At 39.9% G+C, this 21,284-nt stretch overlaps 1 pseudogene; it reads left to right on the plus strand.

Annotated features, from left to right (window-relative positions):
* The first annotated feature begins 1,547 nt into the window (after window positions 1-1,547).
* LOC139448729 (uncharacterized) lies at window positions 1,548-19,457 on the plus strand (annotated as a pseudogene).
* Window positions 19,458-21,284: the final 1,827 nt, after the last annotated feature.

Here is a 21,284-nt window from a genome sequence, read left to right on the forward strand (position 1 = left end):
GCCCCTTGTTCACGCGGCGCTGTATGTTATGAGACATCTGGACGTTTTAGACATTGTTATGAGACATCTTGACGTTTGAGACATTGTTATGAGACATCTGGACGTTTGAGACATTGTTTTGAGACATCTGGACGTTTTAGACATTGTTATGAGACATCTGGACGTTTGAGACATTGTTATGAGACATCTGGACGTTTGAGACATTGTTTTGAGACATCTGGACGTTTTCGACATTGTTATGAGACATCTGGACGTTTGAGACACTGTTATGAGACATCTGGACGTTTGAGACACTGTTATGAGACATCTGGACGTTTTAGACACTGTTATGAGACATCTGGACGTTTTAGACATTGTTATGAGACATGTAGACGTTTGAGACATTGTTATGAGACATCTGGACGTTTGAGACATTGTTTTAGCCAATCCAACGAATGAGCCTTTCAAACATATTGTTCTGTCAATTTTTCAGCTTGATCGGTCTAGCAGTTTTTCTTGAGAGGAGAGACTACATAGCACATTTTGAGAAGAAATTTACAAATCCAAAGGTACACTACCAACCTTGAATACAATACATTTGTTGAATACATTTTCTACGTACAAAAATATATATCATGGAGTTGATATATTAAGATCCTATTGAAACTGATTTCTGAAGAGATATGCACTAGTGGTAAGCCGGACAATGCCTCGGCAACAATACCTTCGGACTTGGAACAGGTGACCTATTTAGGTATCACAGTAGAATGTCACCAAACAAATGACAATTATATGTGATTAAAATTGAACAATGTTTGGGCATGGGGGGTTGTATTTGAGCAGAGACAACCAATTACGGTGTTTTCTTGCCGGTATTGAAAACTACTGAGAGTGAGTGAATGGTCTTGTACACCATAGTCATTAATCGTCACTGTAAATAATTTTATTTCGGATAATAAAACAAGTGGTCGATAGCATGAACAACGATCGGGACAGGAAGACATACTGTCAACCATGTCATTCCTAATTTAAGTCGACTCTTTGAACATCCTTTAGGGGGAGGTCGGGTAGCCTAGTGGTTAAAGCGTTCGCTCGTCACGCCGAAGACCCGGGTTCGAATCCCGACATGGGTACAATGTGTGGAACCCATTTCTGGGGTCCCCCACCTTGATATTGCTGGAACAGTGCTAAAAGCGGCGTAAAACCAAACTCGCTCACTGGACATCCTAAACATTCCTTAACGTATATGAATCGAACCAAATATAGGGTGTATTCGATAAATTAGACTTTTGAAATGTCTACAGTCTACCTTGTTTTCGATACCAAAGTCTATAAATGACAATCAGTCGACACGGAGCCAGATGTGTCATTGGACATGTGACGCTATATGTCAATGGATATGTCACGCTAACAGTGTGACTACGGCGCCAAATAGTCAATGGATATGTCACGCTAACACTGTGACTACGGCGCCAAATAGTCAATGGATATGTCACGCTAACACAGTGACTACGGCGCCAAATAGTCAATGGAAATGTCACGCTAACACTGTGACTACGGCGCCAAATATGTCAATGGGTATGTCACGCTAACACTGTGACTACGGCGCCAAATATGTCAATGGATATGTCACGCTAACACTGTGACTACGGCGCCAAATATGTCAATGGATATGTCACGCTAACACTGTGACTACGGCGCCAAATAGTCAATGGATATGTCACGCTAACACTGTGACTACGGCGCCAAATAGTCAATGGATATGTCACGCTAACACTGTGACTACGGCGCCAAATAGTCAATGGATATGTCACGCTAACACTGTGACTACGGCGCCAAATAGTCAATGGATATGTCACGCTAACACTGGGACTACTCAGTGCAATTTGCAACATCAGTGAAGGTACACCACACTTGAGAATTGTTCCCATGCGTGTATATCGACTTGACTTATCGATGTATTACGTAAGCAGATGTTTGTTTACAATGCAACATGACATACTATTGACTTGAAGGGGTCTCACATCCGTACGGCTCTAGTCATTGATTTTCTCAAGTTTACAGCAAAATCTGCTGTGATGATAAATGCAGATAAGTAACCGAGTGTGTTTCTGTGTTGTAAATATCGTAAATACATTTATCATGTATTAAAAGATGAAATTGAGGCAATGTTTTTTCACGTTTTAGCAGCTGTAGATGAAGAAAATGTTTTCTCCATACAAAATCCCTCTGATTTCTGTAATGTGTAGTCATTTAACCACTTTCGTGTAATGATTGATTGCTGAAAACTTTTCGTTTATTGTGATGTGTAGTCATGTAATGATAGATTGCTACAAACTTCTCACACCTACGTAAATATAGATCCCAAGTGTTTTCAAATATATTTTAATAAAGACCAAACTACCATTCCATTTGTTAGGTTCTGAAAACGGGGAATATTTCGGGAATGTATAGAAACATATACATGAAGGGAATGTTGCAAGTGACAAAATAAAACAAAGCGGTTCAATTCAACTCATATTTTGTCTATTCTCATAACCACAGTGGCGCAATAATACAAAACACAACGGTCATTTGTGACGTCATCCGATCTACTGCTTACTACCCATACCTGGTGTAACCAGGTAGTAAACATCAAGGTTGAAGTTTGCATGTAGATAAACATACTTGGTTGTCCATGCAGAGCTAGGTTACCTATCGATAGATTTAACCGCGTTCGCTTCCGAACTATCACTGTCTAATATACCGGTAATGGAACTCGACACTTTGTTTATCCCAATTGCAGATCACTGCGCAGTTTGAGCAAAAGTGGCTGAAGCTAAGGGATTGAAATATGATGTGTATAATTGATACCAACAACTTTTAGGCTTCAATAGGTATTCTTTAGAATTAGAATATAAATGCAGCATTTGTACATAAGTCACAGTAGAATAGTGACAGTATAAATAAAAACACTGACATATCGAGGATAGAGCCTGGAGAAGCTGTAAGAACATTTGCATGAGATGACCAGCTGATGCAGCCGTTCATACATCGGCTGACGTAGAGGAAACAGGATGCACAAGGAATGTCTTTATTGACGAGAAGCCAGTAACAGTTTGTTTCTAGGATCACATGAATGAGTGAGTGAATATTTTTTATGCCGCTTTTATCAATATTCCAGCAATATTCCGGCGGGGGACAGAAATGGGCTTCACACGTTGTACCCATGTCGGGATTCGAACCCGGGTCTTTGGCGTGACGAGCGAACGCTTAAACCACTAGGCTACCCGACCGCCCATTTAGGGTCACATGCTCTGGTTATAATGGTTTCACTCATTCGTGCCACTAAAGCTAGATAAGATGATCGCGAACACGTGGAAGCGTCTTGCAAAGCCTAGACTATTATTTCACTTTCGAAAATAAACATCAACAGATATAGAGTTATAAAGGTGTGAAATTGTTGACTTTTCGTTGAACACAATAAGACGCAGCCATTAGATTAGCACACAAGTATTTCAATATTTCGGCATATGTGAAGTACATACAATGTGATGGTACAACTGGACTAACGGTTATTCCAGTTGCTGTAAATGACCAATATTTACGTGATAGCTGTACCTTTATCAGCCGTACATAATACCATGTGATACAATCTGCGTTCTTCATGACATACATTGCCAAGTGTATCTACACAACGTCGAACCACAAGGAACAAAATAAGTAAAGACGATAGGTGCTAATCGACAGCCCAGCTTAACAGGAACCTTCCAATCTGATAATCTGTCCATCGTGTGTGTATGTGCGAGTGTTGTCAGACACGCGACAGTGGCTGTGAATATCATGTGACCACAGCGGTGAACCTCTGCCTACATAATGTTCATAACTAGTGCAAATGAGTGAATAAGGTTTTTCATTTTGAAATCTTACGGGAATATTATCCATATGGGGAACCAGGGCATTGGTCGTGACGAGCGAATGCTTTAATAACAAGGTTACCCATGACAAATACATACAAATCTTTTAAAGTAAATCTGACATTTATCATCGTGCCAAGTCAATAATGTTAAGTTTGCAACCTAATAATTGACACGCACCAATACTATTGCACTGAATATTGTCACAGTTCTTGAAATTAACGTTCTTCTTATTTCTCCATTTTTGTTTATAAATGTCTACGTCCAACATGTAAGTACAAATGTAATCGCTACATACCCTAATCACCGTGTAACGGTATACTCGTTTAAAAGAAAAGAAATTGTAAATATCGCAAAGTAAATAAGTGACAGTCGATCTTATCTCGGCAACTGTTATGACGAACAAATTAGCACAAAATCACGCAAAATGCACAAATTACCCGTGAAGATCTGGGGTAGAATAGGTCTGCAGCAACCCATGCTTGCCGTAAATGACGACTATGCTTGTCGTAAAAGGCGACTAACGGGATCGGGTGGTCAGGGTCGCTGACTCGGTTGATGCATGTCATCGATCCCAATTGCGTGGATCGATGCTCATGATGTCAATGACTGGATTGACTGGTCCAGACTCGATTATTTACAGACCGCCGTCATATAGTTGGAATATTGCTGAGTGCGGCGTAAAACAACAAACCAACCAACAACAACAGTGGTCTCAATCTCACCGTATGAGCGTTTGTCGTCGTTTGACACCGACTGCATGGACTACCACACATACCAGTTTGTAAAACATCTTCTGAACCAATATTTCGGCATGATAAACAATACAAATTCAGCACAAAGTCCCCAATGGATTTGGAGTTAGACTAGGTAGCCAGCCACCAGTGCTGGACGGTAGAGGAGACTAATGGATCTGGTGTCAGGCTCGGTGACTTGGTTTATTACGTGATTTCGTTCCGCTACCGCGAAAATCGTTTCTCACAATATCGATCACTGGATTATCTTTTGCAGAATGGATCTTTTTTAGGCCGCCTTCATATAGTTAAAATAGTTTTGAGTGCGGCGTAAAACATCACACACACACACACACACACACACACGCACGCACGCACGCACGCACGCACGCACGCACACACACATACACACACACACATTCGATAATTCATCCTCATTTTCGCCTTGAAAATCCTTATAACAGTAGAATGTGCATTGATTTTTGTTACTTTACATTTTCTCACGCCCTGTCTGTGGCTTTAAAGTAGTTTACTGTGTCCGTTGTCAACTAACCTGGCAAGGTAAACAAGTGCACCGATTAAAAAAGACTTGCATCCTGTTAGCTACATGTCATATAGTTATTACAATTTTAAAAATCAAATCATTCTCTTCAACCGAGACTGTTCCGATGTATTGATTCATAGCGAAACTATTCTTTCATATGTTAGGCTTGGTACATTCGTACATACAATCAATCAGCTAATGGAAGTTATAAAGACAAATGTTTTTTTCCTGGCTACATGCACGACCACTGTCGGTAGCTCAGAGACAGACAACGACTGAAGCTGCACTGCGGGAACATCAGACGTTTATCGATTCTATGTACTTTTCCTACAGTTTATCCCTTTAAAACGTTATTCGTAGAGTCTGCAGAACACAGGTGTGGACGCACAACGAGTGGTAAGATACCTATAATTATGTTTTGATTTCTTAAGATTATCATATCATTCAAATATGTGTTCGGTTGTGTTTTCCTTTATTCGTTACATTACCCAATAAGATGGATGTGTACATTCTGAATGTCTTTGATCGGTATCTAACGTTGTTGGGCGTGGTTATAGTAATGATTTCTTCTCTGGATCAAATTGTCAATTGTTCAATTCTGTGTATTTAACATATATGTTTAGGGGTGGGTATTTTTGTGTGAGTGTATGTGTGTGTATGTGTGCGTGTGTGTGCGTGTGCGTGTGCGTGTGCGTATGTGTATATGCGCGCGCGTGCGTGTGTATGTGTACCTAAGAATCATGTATGTAAAAGTGTAATAGCTCTCGATCACAAACACCTTGTATGTGATCGTGTACATGTATATGGTATTGTACATACATGAAATTGTTCGATTCCCCACATGGATACAATGTGTAAAATCCATTTGTATTTCCACCCACTGTGACTATTGCTGGAATACTCCTCAAATCAGCGTAAAACAATACTCACTCACTTTAAATACTGATCAAACGTTATAATTATCTAATAAATGAGATATCCATTTACCAAGCCAAATTACAAGGTGTTCTTTTCAAATTTGGGATTGGGAAAAAAATCACCAAGAAGTATGCACACACAACGAAAAGTCCGAAAAATGTCCGGGATCCAGTCCTTTTTTAACAAGAGAAACGCTTTTCTGCCAACCAGACTTCATCACACATTCCCATACTTACTTTCTAATTACTTTTGCTTCGAATCCATGCAAAATGGTTTTTCTCTGTGTGACAAAACTATTTGTTCTCAGTGCTTAAAATGCAAAAGAGACGTGGTCAGTGAATTGTACGTGTCAAATGGCAAAACGTGCGAAAGACTATAATCTGTGAGATAAAGACGTATCACTTTCACGTTTTTGATTTCCACCCAGAGGGTTGTCACAGAGCTATGCCCAGGAGACCATGGTGTCCAGAATAAGGTTATAACGGAAACATGGTAAACGGTTCACAAGTTTATAATTATCAGCTAGTTGTAAGTATAAATGACGATAAAAAGTATCAAAAACGCCTTTTTCGCAACTGTCACTGATTAATGAGACCAGAACAAATATACAAGCTGATTAGTTGAGCAGCTGTATAACAGTAACAACAAAGTGGGTAGCTAAGTGAACACTTTGACTGGGCATTGAGATTCTAAAGTTCCCAAAATACCATATCACTAAAAGGTACTTTACCAAAACAGTAACTGGACCCCAGTCGTAAATAGGTATTTAAACACACAGGTATTTACGACTGACCTAAACCAGACAAGTTGGTTATCCACGGATTAAAACAAAACGGAGTTAAAAAAAACCTAGTTGATACGTTTAGCTCCATACAAGCTGAGTAAGTCAGAACTAGATTAAAACTGCCCCGTAATTACTTAGGAAGGAAACTGCCCCGTAATTACTTAGGAAGGAATGACAACCCAGTAGCGTAAACGGTTTAGCGATCCCTGTCGATCAAGACATATGATTTTCCCAGGGGTGGTATGCGTGTGCGCGGACCTCGGAGAGGTCAACCTGGCCACCACTGGAATGCAATAGCCTGATGAGGTAACCAAAGTGTTTTCTAACATAGGGAAAACCCGAATGGCAAACAAAGTACTTACCCAATACGGAAGATGTAAATACCAAAATAAAGCGCTGAATATAAGCTATCCAACGGCACCACTCAAGTTTTACAACCAGATATGCACCATTATATAGGTAGCAAAATTATCCATGCATACATTATAAACATTTACAAGTGTAAGATAATCTCGCTGTTGCGTGAAAATCAAAGTAGCAAACACATTTTCCATACATGAATAAGGCAGCAAACATATTTAAGAAAAAAAAATTAAATCAATGCATGAGGAAAGTATGCGATTATGAAGCTAGAGAATAAAATTTACGGGTCACCACTCTCTGAAAAAAATGAATGCAAAGACACTGAACCACAACGACCGCCGGACTTTGCCGATCGGTGACGGAAGCCGGACAAGACCGTGACAAGACCGTGACAAGACCGTGACAAGACCGTGTTTTATTATAAGGAGTATTCGGAAACAAGAACACAAACAACCCTCGTTTGACTGCAATTATCAAACGCTACCTGTTTTTGAAATATTTGCTTTTTATTTAAAACATAATGATTTCATAGATTCGTCTATCTGGCATTTATACAGATCCCGTCGGCGGGTATACGGTACAAAGTTGATTCACTACATGTATCTTGTGTTATTTAAGGTTCAATTCGATAGGACTGCCTTCATATCAACTCTACGTAGGTACGCCGGGTCTCAACAATTCCCGATCCTGACCATGGACAAGAATATATCTTTAATGATATGGTGGATTGTGATTATGACAGGTACGTTACGTTATAATGATGATGCATCGTACACATATAAGTAATTGATTAAGGTATTAAAGGCACCTTCACATGGCTATTTTAGACAATAATAGGCGTGATATATGTGTTACTTCATTTGGGAAATATAATAAGAAAATATTATCAAATGGAGGACATACTACTTAAAATAACTTAATATAGAGGTGGGATTATAAAGAAATCTTGATCATGAGTATGTGAACCATTCGGTCCTTTACTGTCGATGCACAGCGAAATGAATGTGTAAAGTACAAGCAGTGTTTTAACATATTGACTTGCCACAAGTATCATTGCAAATGTCTTAATCTCGTTTCCCTCTATATTTCTGATTATTTGTACTTGTGTTGCTATTCTACTATCTTATATGAGATATCAACATTATGTACAGCCTGTTTAATAAGGATCTTTATGAAATGTACACTAATGTTGACTCCCTGAACACTATCCGAACTCGGCAATGTCGGACAAGTCTATTATCTTAACAGGGGGGATCACGTTTGGTATTTCCCGGACGGACACACACACACACACACACACACACACACACACACACACACACACACACACACACACACACACACACACACACACACACACACACACACACACACAAAATCACACACAATCTCTCTCTCTCACACACACAAACACACACACACTCACACAAAATCACACACACACAAAATACGATATCAAAAACATATTATACAATATCAAAAGCTAATTAAATATGCTTGTTATCCTTTTTACTGTGTTACAGGTGCCGTTGGAGGAAATCACGTCGGTAGAGAATTCCTCATAGGATTTCTTGAACCGTTCTTTTCTCACAATGCAAAATACTTCATCAGCATAACAGCTCAAACAACAAGTACAGTCATCATTAAAAGCATGGCATTTGACATTGTTGAGGTAGTCGTGGTGACGGAGAACACGTCTACCCAGGTGGACTTTCTCAATTCTACCTTCTACCATGGCGACTTGGAGGTAACAAAGGAAACAATAGCTGTCATCTCTACTGGAGATATATCGGTGTCTGCGTATTATTTCTCAGATGATGCATCAGATGGATACTTGGCCATCCCTGTACACTCGTTGTCCAATACATACATTGCAGTATCTTCCGAAATCGTATCATTTTTTTCTGTAAATTTTCCTTTAACAAACAGATCGACATCTGGCATCATAATTATGTCATCAGCGGATAGCAATAATGTAACCATCAGTCTCAAACTCCCTCTCGGTGGATCCTGCGGAAAGGCAAAACACCAAGATGGAAAGTCCTTGCAATTGGAGCTTCAGAAGAACGAAATGATTGGAGTACAGTGCTCTAACGATCTAACAGGCACACTTATTGTCAGTTCTAAACCAGTTGCAGTTGTCTCTGGCTCAACCAGGACTGAATTTCCAAAAGGAAGTAAATCTTCCGATCGGTTGATGGAAATGATCATACCTGTCTCAGCGTATGGCTTTAACTATGTGCTTCATGACCTTCCTGGAAGATCTTCAGGAACAGTCTACAGAGTCGTTGCCAGTGAAGACACTGATGTTCTGAGTTCGTCGGGATCACTTTTCAACATCAAGGCACAGGAATTTGTAGACATAGATACCTTCATCTACGGCCCGCAGTGTATTTCATCCAATATGCCTATTATGGTTGTGCTTTTTGCCAAAGGAACCGACGGAATAAAGATTCCAAACAATAACCTATTCATGGCTATTGTGCCGTCCATCCAGAGTTATTCCAGCTGGTACTCAGTAAATCAAAACATCTCTGTTGGGGTACTGTTGTCTAACTTTGTAACTGTTATACTTCCTATGGATAATGCAGCTGGCCTCCGTCCCAGTATCTTCTCCCAGTTCTCCGTCCTGGAGGGATGTTGTTTCGCAGTTGCGTCAGATACACCCCTGACTGCAGCGTACATGATAGAACACGATGCAGGCATACCGTTTGGCGTTCTTACTTATGGACAGAGTGGATCGACTGCTGTTGGCTTCCCCGCAGGAATCACTTTCAATCAAGGTAGTGATTTATTAAGGATAAATAAGGATCATTATAGAACATTAGAGGTGTTATTCTTAGATTTTTAATAAGTATTAACAACATCGTAGTTTTAACGTACAATCTTCTCAAAATATTTCACATGTACCATTGTGCTGCATTTCAAAATGATCAATTGTCTTTATTGAGAGTAGAGAAAACCTCTTCTTTATACTATGCAAAACAAATGTTTTTACTGGAAACGACTGGAAACGACACCAGTGTCTGGCAATGAAAAGAATGATTTATGAGTGAGTGAATGAGTATGGTTTTAGGCCGTTTTTAGCAATATTCCAGCATAATAACGCGCCTTGGGACACCAGAATTGGGTTAATGATTTATGAAGCATGCCCCATCATTGTGACAGTCATGAGGCACATGACCTCGGGCAGCACCAGCACTGTCACATTGCATTGCTTTCTTGGATCCAAACGCCCAAAGACGCTTTATTAAACACATTTAAACATTAAGGAAGCAACAACATTGATCATACAACGATTAGTCAGCACGATGGCATTAAGAAATCGGTTGCAAACTGCCACGCAGATAAAGGTTACAACAGGCAACTGGTGTAAGAGAACATGCCCAGACGGTGTGAAATCAATGTGACGTCCACATGTCAGACTACAACTTACTGCAAGTCTGAAACCAGAAACGTCGGTGGTGTAGGGAGAGTCAGCACTGGGACAACCAACGTTCGGCTAATGTCCTGGGCCTCGTTCCACAAAGCGATCTTAGGGCTAAGTTGATTGTAACTCACTAAGTATGTGATCTTAAATTTATGTTACGATCAGCCGCCTGTTCCACAAAGCAATCTTAACTAAGAGAGTTGTAAGTTAAGATCAAAATGCTAAGTTGCTCCGGACCAACTTAGGATTGCTAAAATCGATCTTAAATATTGTACCATGACAACAAAGATGGCGACTTTTATTATGGTGTGCAAGGAAAAGCGTCGTCTGCTAAACATGACCAAGGGAGGCCACTCCAAGGGAAAATTTCGTATCTTTATGGCTGAAGATTCCGATCTTTGTTAAGATCGGTTGTTTAAGAACTTGTAAAGTTACAATCGCCCTAAGATCGCTTTGTGGAACGGTTGTAAACTCTAGCTAAGACAATTTTAGAATCGACGTAAGTCTCTAAGATTGATTGTAGTTACGATCGCTTTGTGGAACGGGGCCCTGTATACTGACGAGACGAGGTTCAGTCATATCGAGCGTTTTATGGACGTGAACGTCGTACAGCATGGTCATTTTGGGGATGGGTCCATAATGGTTCAGGATGGTATCACAATGACTGTCCATGGCAGAGTCAAAGGTCAATATTATCGGGACAACATAATTGCACCACTCCTGATTCCAATTGCATAACGTCTTGGGCAACGAATCATCTTTCAAGATTATATTGCACGTACTCATCGTGCCAGGATTCTGACCCAATTTCTCCAACAGCAAAACATCCACGTCATGCCATGGCCAGCACTCAGTCCTGACCATCCTTCCATTGAACACGTCTAGGACGTCATTGGCAAACGTGTACGCCAGCGTCAAAATCCACCAACCACTCTCACTGAACTTGGTGTAGTTTTCACTGATGAGTGGAACAACAGGAGTTAAGCTGACATTGGTCGACTCACAGAAGCATGTTTCATGTCTGGCAAACAGAGGTGGTTTTACCCAATGTGAGTGACTGGCTGCAAAATGCAAATTTCGAATTTGATCCCCGCCACCCTCTCATCACACCAACCAATAGAACCCATTATATCTGATCGCCTACATCCCAGCAGATATGACCATATCATTTAAAATTACCAATGCCATGTAGATCAGAAGATATGTCTTGATGATTCTCACTATCCCATACTTTTGTGGCATAGCAAATGTTATGGTCAAGCCTGATCACGACACATTTTATCCGAACAAAACAGACTTTGGTCAGCCGTTTGTTAACCTTATGGCAATTCGTTGGATGGACAGTGATAATACAGTCAATATAGTTATATATTATTAATCAAACGCCTTCAAGCTGAAGTTTAAACAAGCACTCTACAATGACTGTCGATAACATTTACGGGAGGACTGTGGATAATGACAAATCACGTTCCTGATTCATGGATTTGTACTGGTAATAGCCACTGGTGGCGCTACGATCGAGCCCAGTAATTCCAGCCTAGTTCGGCAAGGGTGGAAACCTGACTTTTATAGTCAGTTAACTCTCTTGCCTCGGGAAGATGTATTGAGGCAGACATCACGTATTTTATTTTGTCTTTGTTCCAGCAGGAACCCCATGCGGGAAATCAGGTTGTGCCGGCACTGTGCCTTACCCTTGTACCTGTGTTGAGGGCATTCCCACCTATCAGTGTACTGACAGTATGTATATCACATATTAGCAATTACTTTTATTAACATTCAGCAAACTTACCATAAGAGTTAATGTTTTACACCGATGTAAACTTCATTTCAGTTATATCATGGCGAATCAGCTTGGTGTGTGAGGAAAGCCAGGTCTGAGGAACCGAGCATTTGATATTCTGAGGAATGTGGTTGCTGGGATTTTGTACCGATATTAGATATTTCTTAAGCATCAGCTGCAAAACCAGATATGTCTTTCTTTTCTTTTTTGTGGCAGGCACTTTCCTTTTTCAAAGGTCTGAGGCATCATTCTTTCTCAAGAATTTTCAGGGACAATACTTTTTTTCGATAAAATCCCAGCTCTTTCAGACAGTAAACTGCATTAAGTGTTGTATGTTTCAGATAGTAAACTGCAATTAGTGTTGTATGTTTCAGATAGTAAACTGCATCTAGTGTTGTATTTTTCAGACAGTAAACTGTATCTAGTGTTGTCTGTTTCAGATAGTAAACTGCAATTAGTGTTGTATGTTTCAGATAGTAAACTGCATCTAGTGTTGTATTTTTCAGACAGTAAACTGTATCTAGTGTTGTATGTTTCAGATGGTAAACTGCAATTAGTGTTGTATGTTTCAGATAGTAAACTGCATTTAGTGTTTGTATGTTTCAGATATATAGTAAACTGCATGTAGTGTTGTATATTTAAGATAGTAAACGGCATGTATTGTTGTAAGTTGCAGATAGTAAACTGCCTTTAGTGTTTGTATGTTTCAGATAGTAAACTGCATGTAGTGTTGTATATTTAATATAGTAAACTGCATGTATTGTTGTATGTTTCAGATAGTAGGTGCATGTAGTGTTTGTATGTTTAAGATAGTAAACTGCATTCAGTGTTTGTATGTTACAGAAAGTAAACTGCAATGAGTGTTGTATGTTTCAGACAGTAAACTGCATTTAGTTTGTATGTTTCAGATAGCAAAATGCAATGAGTGTTGTATGTTTCAGATAGCAAAATGCATTTAGTTTGTATGTTTCAGATAGTAAACTGCAATGAGTGTTGTATGTTTCAGACAGTAAACTGCATTTAGTTTGTATGTTTCAGATAGTAAACTGCAGTGAGTGTTGTATGTTTCAGACAGTAAACTGCATTTAGTTTGTATGTTACAGATAGTAAACTGCAATGAGTGTTGTATGTTTCAGACAGTAAACTGCATTTAGTTTGTATGTTTCAGACAGTAAACTGCATTTAGTTTGTATGTTTCAGATAGTAAGCCGCATGAAGTGTTGTATGTTTCAGACAGTAAACTGCATTTAGTGTTTGTATGTTACAGATAGTAAACTGCAATGAGTGTTGTATGTTTCAGATAGTAAACTACATTTAGTTTGTATGTTTCAGACAGTAAACTGCATTTAGTTTGTATGTTTCAGATAGTAAACTGCAATGAGTGTTGTATGTTTCAGACAGTAAACTGCATTTAGTTTGTATGTTACAGATAGTAAACTGCAATGAGTGTTGTATGTTTCAGACAGTAAACTGCATTTAGTTTGTATGTTTCAGACAGTAAACTGCATTTAGTTTGTATGTTTCAGATAGTAAGCCGCATGAAGTGTTGTATGTTTCAGACAGTAAACTGCATTTAGTGTTTGTATGTTACAGATAGTAAACTGCAATGAGTGTTGTATGTTTCAGATAGTAAACTACATTTAGTGATCTTTGTTTCAGATAGTAAGCCGCATTAAGTGTTGTTTGTTTCAGATAGTAAGCTGCATTTAGTGTTGTATTTTTCAGATAGTAAGCTGCATTTAGTGTTGTATGGTTCAGATAGTAAACTGCCTTTAGTGTTTGTATGTTTCAGATAGTAAACTGCCTTAAGTGTGGTATGTTTCAGATAGTAAACTGCATTTAGTGTTTTCAGTTTCAGATAGGAAGCTGCATTTAGTGTTGTATGTTTCAGATAGCAAAGTACATTTAGTGTTGTTTGTTTCAGATAGAAAAGTGCATTTAGTGTTTGTATGTTTAAGATAGGAAACTGCATTTAGTGTTGTATGTTTCAGGTTGTATGTTTCAGACAGTAAACTGCATTTAGTATTGTATGTTTCAGATAGTAAGTTGCATTTAGTGTTGTATGTTTCAGGTTGTATGTTTCAGATAGTAAGCAGCGTTTACAAATGCATTTGTATGTTTCAGACAGTCAAGGTTGCAATAGCTCCTTGTGTGCAAACAACAGCATGTGCTCTGCAGTACAACATGCGTACCAGTGCCAGTGTATGGACGGATTCGGGGGAGCCCACTGTGAAACAGGTAGTATGACAGCGTTGTCTCAAAACACACATCATGATGATCGGGAGAATCGTAATCCTAAATTACAGACTGCATCATTTCATTAAAATGGGTTTTGAGGGAGTGACGCAACTTTTGTATTGTTCTGGTGTATTTGGAAAGACATAAACGTGTTTGTTATTGCTTTTGTGGGCGTGGCTGCTTGCATTAGTCTGGACTTTTGTCAGTTTTATAGTGCTACCCCACTTCAATATAACTATGCAGTCATTGTTATATCTGACGTTCTATAATCTGTTGATGTCTGCATATTTACATTTTGATTATGTCCCACATCATTGGCTCGTTTCAGGAACTGTGGAATGCCTTGTTTTCACCATGAGTATTGGCATGCTTGTGTTCCAGATATAGTTGACGATTGTCTTAGTCACAAGTGCTCTGATGCTCAGGGTGTGTGTGTTGATGCCATCAACTCATACATATGTAACTGTTCGTCAGGATTTACAGGACAACAATGTGAACAAAGTACGTGAGTTTACCTTCTTAATATTATTTTCCTCGTTGCAAATGAGTGGAACCAGATTACCACACTGTAAACTAAACTGAAGTAACATGGTATGTGCATTGGTGGGATAGAAATATGTACTGTGAACTCTCTTCGTTAATTCCGAAATTCTGTCTTCTGGCAGATTACTGTTCGGAAGGTGCTGCCTGGTACTATGTACAAGCCCGGAAGAGAAATGAATAATTTCTCCCAACCCAAAACATTTGTTGTTGCTGGAAATGATTTTCCCTAGGTTATGCAACTGACTAATGAAACTGTCATCTTTGGGCATTGTTAAATAATTAGATTATGTAAATCTTGATGAACTGGTGTCATTTATGATATATTTGGATTCTCAAATAAGCGAGATAATTTCAAAATGGCTGCCGAAATATTACATAATTCAACAAATACTTGATTCTGTTAAGGCTAACTGTATATTTTGAGCTTTCAAAGGTGAACATTGGTTCACGGATCTTTTCACATACATACAGTCAATTTAGGTATCTTCCTCATCCTCAATTACATGGTTCAGCATGCACTGGAGCTACATGAGCAGGCTACTGTGCAAGGTAACTGAGAGAGGCTGCAACCTCATCAAATTGTCTTACATGGTGCATCACTGCCACATGCACTTCACACGTTTCAAAATACCTCATTCCTAGAGTTACACTTTCGGGTACAGTGATTAGAATGAATGAATGAACATTTTTTTTACGCCGCATCAGATATTTTCCAGCTGTTCGTGGCACAATAGTTGGAAGTTGGAACTTGTAAAACCACAGAAACCAAACTTGGTAGGATCTATCTCATTTTGGGTCTGGCTCCAAAGCAGCCTTCCAAACCCAGGTTTACCCACTTCACAATCTACGAATAGGCTTCATCAATTGGTGGTTAAGTTGATAGCTTGGGAAATGGAGAACAGCCTCTGACAGTTTGGGTAGCTCAGTCGTGTAAGCGAGGTTCTGTGATAGATGTGCAGCAACACCTGAATGGAACACTTTGTCCCCTTATCATCAAACCTCGACAACACCCCTTCATCTCTACAGATGGGTAATGTGGTAACTGGAAACACACTGGACTAAAGATTTGCCATTCTTAAGATATGGTCCAGTCAATGCACAACTTTCAAGTAGTTTGTTCCCGTGATGAAGTGTTCAAGTTCAAGAGGTCAGATGCCAACGCTGGTGAGCATGACTGAATTATCAGGTATCATGGATGGTGATATACGTTTCACTCAAGATGTTGTTGACAATTGTGACTTTTCATTACTAAATGGAAGGTAGTCCAGTCACTCCCAAGCAGCTCAGACAGGAAGATCTGTCAATGGATCTGTTGCATTACCTGACAAGAAAACCCAGATCATGCGAATTAAGAAGGAACCTATGCCAGTGACAATAGACTGAGAGCCTTTCATTACTGGCTATCATGGACCCGGAAGCCACCAATTCCTAAAATTGCAAGACTGAAGTCATCATTGATTATGAGGGTATTGTGCCAATGTGTTGTGACATCAATTGAAGCTAAGGAGAAGAATTTTCTATTCCAAAAGGATGCAGTTAAATCATACCGATGCCTGGAATTCAGTGGATACAAAGGGGGCTCGGGTGACCCAGTCGTCTACGGCTCCGCGGTTCGCTGTGCAGAGTTGCATCCCTTGAGCACGCAAGAACCTATGATTGTGGGTTCGAATCCCGGTTCACCCCGATTATGTTTCTAGGTTTGTCAGCACCATACCCGTGCTCGTGGGTTTCACCGAAATGGTAAACGTCCGAGACCTGCATCACTTCGGGCTTTCCTCCCACATTAAACTGACACGCCTTGATATAACTGGAATAATGTTTAAAGCGGGCGTTAAACCTACTCACCCAATGGATACAACATCCGATTCTGCCTGAAAAATGGTGGAACCTTTACTTCCTAAGCTTAGTGGAGGCTCAGCATCTGACTCAAATGACAAGTCAAGAGATCACTGTATTCATCTGTGATCAACACATTTAGATGCGCTTCGTGTGAGTTGCGTGAATCGAGATATATTATACAATGTTTGTTCTAAGACGAGGGGGAAGGCCCGTACTTGGGAAATGTGTGTGTTAGTGTGCCAAAGATGCTGTCAGGCAAGTGATGTCCTCAGAATGGGTCCTCTTCGAAGGGTAGCAGAAGAGATTTTGAGAGGTGTGCTTGGTTCCGTACAATCAGCAGTAGCAATCAACATAAGCTTGAACTGAAAATTCTCTGTTCGTAAAGCATCAAGCCTTTCTTTACGTGTGAGAGCAGAGAGCGAAGTTGAATGTCCTTTAAAGTAGTTGACGGCAGACTTTGCTACTGGACGTACTCATTATGACGTACTATTAAAAAGTAATAGTAATAATATCTGACCCTCTATTTGCAACACACATTAAAGTATTCCTTTGTCAGAGAGCATTTCATATACTAAACTGAAGAAAACAGTAAGCAAATACTCACAAGAATTAGTCTAAATGCTGTGATGTCTAGTTCTATCTTTGACGCAGCCACTTAACTGGACCAGTCGAACTTGGCAAAACATAAAATGATAAAGAATGGAACATTTTACGTATGGCCAAGTTCGTTTTAGCATGTATTCTTTAAGGACTTAACACATTGGAGCATAGCCGTGTATAAGTATCACAGACACATTCCAGGTTTTGTTTTATTTGAACCATATATTTTATCTCTTTTATGTTTTTAATTATTTTGTTATGATTTAATTTCAACGTAGTACAGCATGAATCATCTTATTTCTGTTTTTAACTTACATTGACTTTGCCAGGAAACCCATAAGCATCTCGGTTTACACTGAAGTACGTAACGGAATAATAATAATAAGTGTATATATTTACTCATTTTGGGATTTCCCTAGTATTTGGATAAATTACATTTCAAAATGAAATTATTCCATTACGAATAAAATATTCCAATTAGTTGAAGGTAAAATCATATTAATATGAACCATAAACATTATATTCAATACAATTAGCACAGTAAATATATTTTAAAGTTTCATGTTTCCGCGGCCATCTTGGATATTTTAACTTGCCCAAAGATGAGGGTCATCGGTAAGTTTCATGAACTGTTTTTTTCAAGACATTCATACCATTTTTTTAGAATCCAATTCAGAAAGCGCTTACATCTTCATGATAATTTTTTTGCGACAGATATAGATGACTGCAAGGGAGTAGTGTGCAAGAACAATGGAACCTGCATCGATGGAACAAACTCCTATACCTGCCAGTGCCTGACGACCTGTACGGGGATGAACTGTGACACAGGCAAGTATAATCGTCCGAAGAATAAATTTAAATGAATTCAGGACAACGTAGAACCATGAGCAACGTTTTAAACTGTGTGTATGGACAGTATTTACAACACATACTTTTACATGTTCTCTTACAAAACACAGTTTTGTTTTGTTTTGTCGTTTAAAGCAGCATTCAGCACTATTCCAGCTATATCACGGATGTCTGAAAATAATAGTGTCTGGACAAGACCATCCAGAGATTGATATCATGAGCATCGATCTATGCAACTGGGATACGATGACATGCATGAACCAAGTCAGCGAGCCTGACCACCTGATTCAGTTGGTCACCTCTTTCGACAAGCATTGCTGCCTCATATGACAAGCCTGGGTTGCTGAAGACAACCCGGATTTACACGGGTTACAGTGTTTGTAATACAGAACATTAAATCCGAATTCATATTGATATAATTTCAAGGCAGCGAGATACATGAATGAGTCTGTTCTTTCCTCCAGACATGGACCCATGTTTGTCTTCGCCTTGCAAGAATACCGGAAGGTGCATCAGCTCTGGTATCGACGCCTTCGTGTGTGTTTGCAACAACGACTACATTGGCGATGTCTGTCAGTACGACCTCACCGCCATCTGCCTCAACAAGTCCTGCAGTCTGGAATCTGGATCCTTCAACATAACAAGTGACAGAGAGTTCAACCTCACCCTGGACAAGCGTACACTGTCCCAGTATATCTATCGGTATATGAGCTATCCAGACGACAGACCATCAGCCAAGTGCCTTGGGTACTCTGGCGTTATGATCATAATAGGCTTCGTGTTGTGTATACTTCTCATGGACGTTGACAGGCTATGTAGAAAACCACAGAAGAGAAAGAAGAAGAGGAAGAGGATGGTGGAAAATGCAGGACCATCTAACGCTATGGTGCCTATACAAGAATGATGAGGGGGATTGGGTGGCCCTGTCGTCTAAGGCCCCGCAATTCCTTGAGCGCAACAAGAACCTATGATTGGGAGTTCGAATCCCGGTCGCCCAGATTATGCTTCTACTTTTGTCAGCACCATACCCGTGCTCGTGGGTTTCACCAAACTGGTTAACGTCTAAGACCTGCATCTCTTTGGGCGCTCCTCCCACATTAAACTGACTTGTCGTGATGTAACTGGAATATTGTTAAAAGCGAGGTAAAACTGACTCTCAGCTCACTCACTGTAGAAGGATGAAGGTTCACTGGAGAATGGAAGGTCTTTACTTGCTTAAACGCGGAATAAAGTCATGGATATTTTAAGTATCTACACTGTATCAATCAATGTTTCATTGGTTCTCACACCAGGAAGTCATGGCGATGTTCATGTATACCTGCCTCCACGTGTTGACGAGGTTCCTGTTACAACTGTGCTTGTGTTGCTCCAGTTCAGATGTCAATCTGCAGGTATCATAAAACATCACTTCTTAAATCTCAAAGTGATCAAAACTTAAATTTGATTCGTTTATGTGGTCGGCTGCTTAGCGTAGAGAGATTTTGAATGTATTAATCTGAATTCAATCCCACACATTGCCGTGATGTATTCCCCTTTTGTCTGTTTTTTGTGCATTTCAAACAGTTTATATTCTATATGTTGTGTCAAAACAGATTTTCAAATATAAAATTTAGTCAAATCTGATGTTGTGAGGCAAGATTACTTTAGGCTGTGTCTTCTGCATAGGGTGTTTACGCAATAATCATTTAATGTCATTACTTCAATTGGAGGGGCGTTCGGGTAGCCTAGTGGTTAAAGCGTTCGCTCGTCACGCCGAAGACCCGGGTTCGATTCCCGACATGGGTACAATGTGTGAAGCCCATTTCTGGTGTCCCCCGCCGTGACATTGCTGGAATATTGCTAAAAGCGGCGTAAAACCATACTCACTCACTCACTACTTCAATTGGCGACCCGTGAAGATCCGGGGTAGAATAGATCTTCAGCAACCTATGCTTGCCGTGAAGGCGAATCTGCTTGTCGTAAGAGGCGACTAACGGGATCGGGTGGACAGGCTCGCTGACTTGCTTGCATTGATGCATGTCATCGATCCCAATTGCGTGGATTGATGCTCATGACATTAATCACTGTATTGTCTGGTCCAGACTCGATTATTTACAACCCGCCGCCATACAGCTTGAATATTGGTGAGTACGGCGTTAAACAACAAATAAACAATGAACAAGACTTCAATTGGCCAGCTTGTTCTGACACCAGCTAAACACATTGTAAAGACCAAGGGATATGAGAAAATTCTGAGCACATCTTTGAACGAAATGTGTGACCTTTCGAATGATACCTTTAAGCCATTTGTGGAAAATAGAAAACTTTCCGAGAAGTAGCGGTGGAAACTAACATGTTTCGTTCACTAGTCCTTATAGCCGTCATGTAGCTGGAATATTGCTGAGTGCGGTGTTAAACAACCAACCAACCAACCAACAAACCAATCTTGTGTAGATTCGCTTCTTAGACAGACTCAGGCTGTGTGAGTTGAAATTTGAATTATTGCTCAACCTTTCAAAGAACTTGAATTGCTTACTGAATGCGTGAGCATGGTTGATGTTGTCTAGTGTTAATAAATCCTTTAGCTATCATTTGATTTATCTTTGTCAATACGGTCCTTCTATTTATTTATTTTGCGACTTCACATGTATGTGCACATGGCCGCTCTTGTGACAGTTACGAGTCGGCTCCACTTTGGGTGAGACTTTGCTCCTGTGACGGCGTTGAGTCAAGGGTTAAGCACTGTGGAATATTGCACCATAGTGACTCTCTCGTGATGTGTAGGGGGGCGTTGGGTAGCCTGGCGGT

This window comes from Haliotis cracherodii, unplaced genomic scaffold (genome assembly GCF_022045235.1).
Source record: "Haliotis cracherodii isolate W230 unplaced genomic scaffold, xgHalCrac1.p SCAF_7, whole genome shotgun sequence".
Taxonomy (NCBI): Eukaryota; Metazoa; Mollusca; class Gastropoda; order Lepetellida; family Haliotidae; genus Haliotis; species Haliotis cracherodii.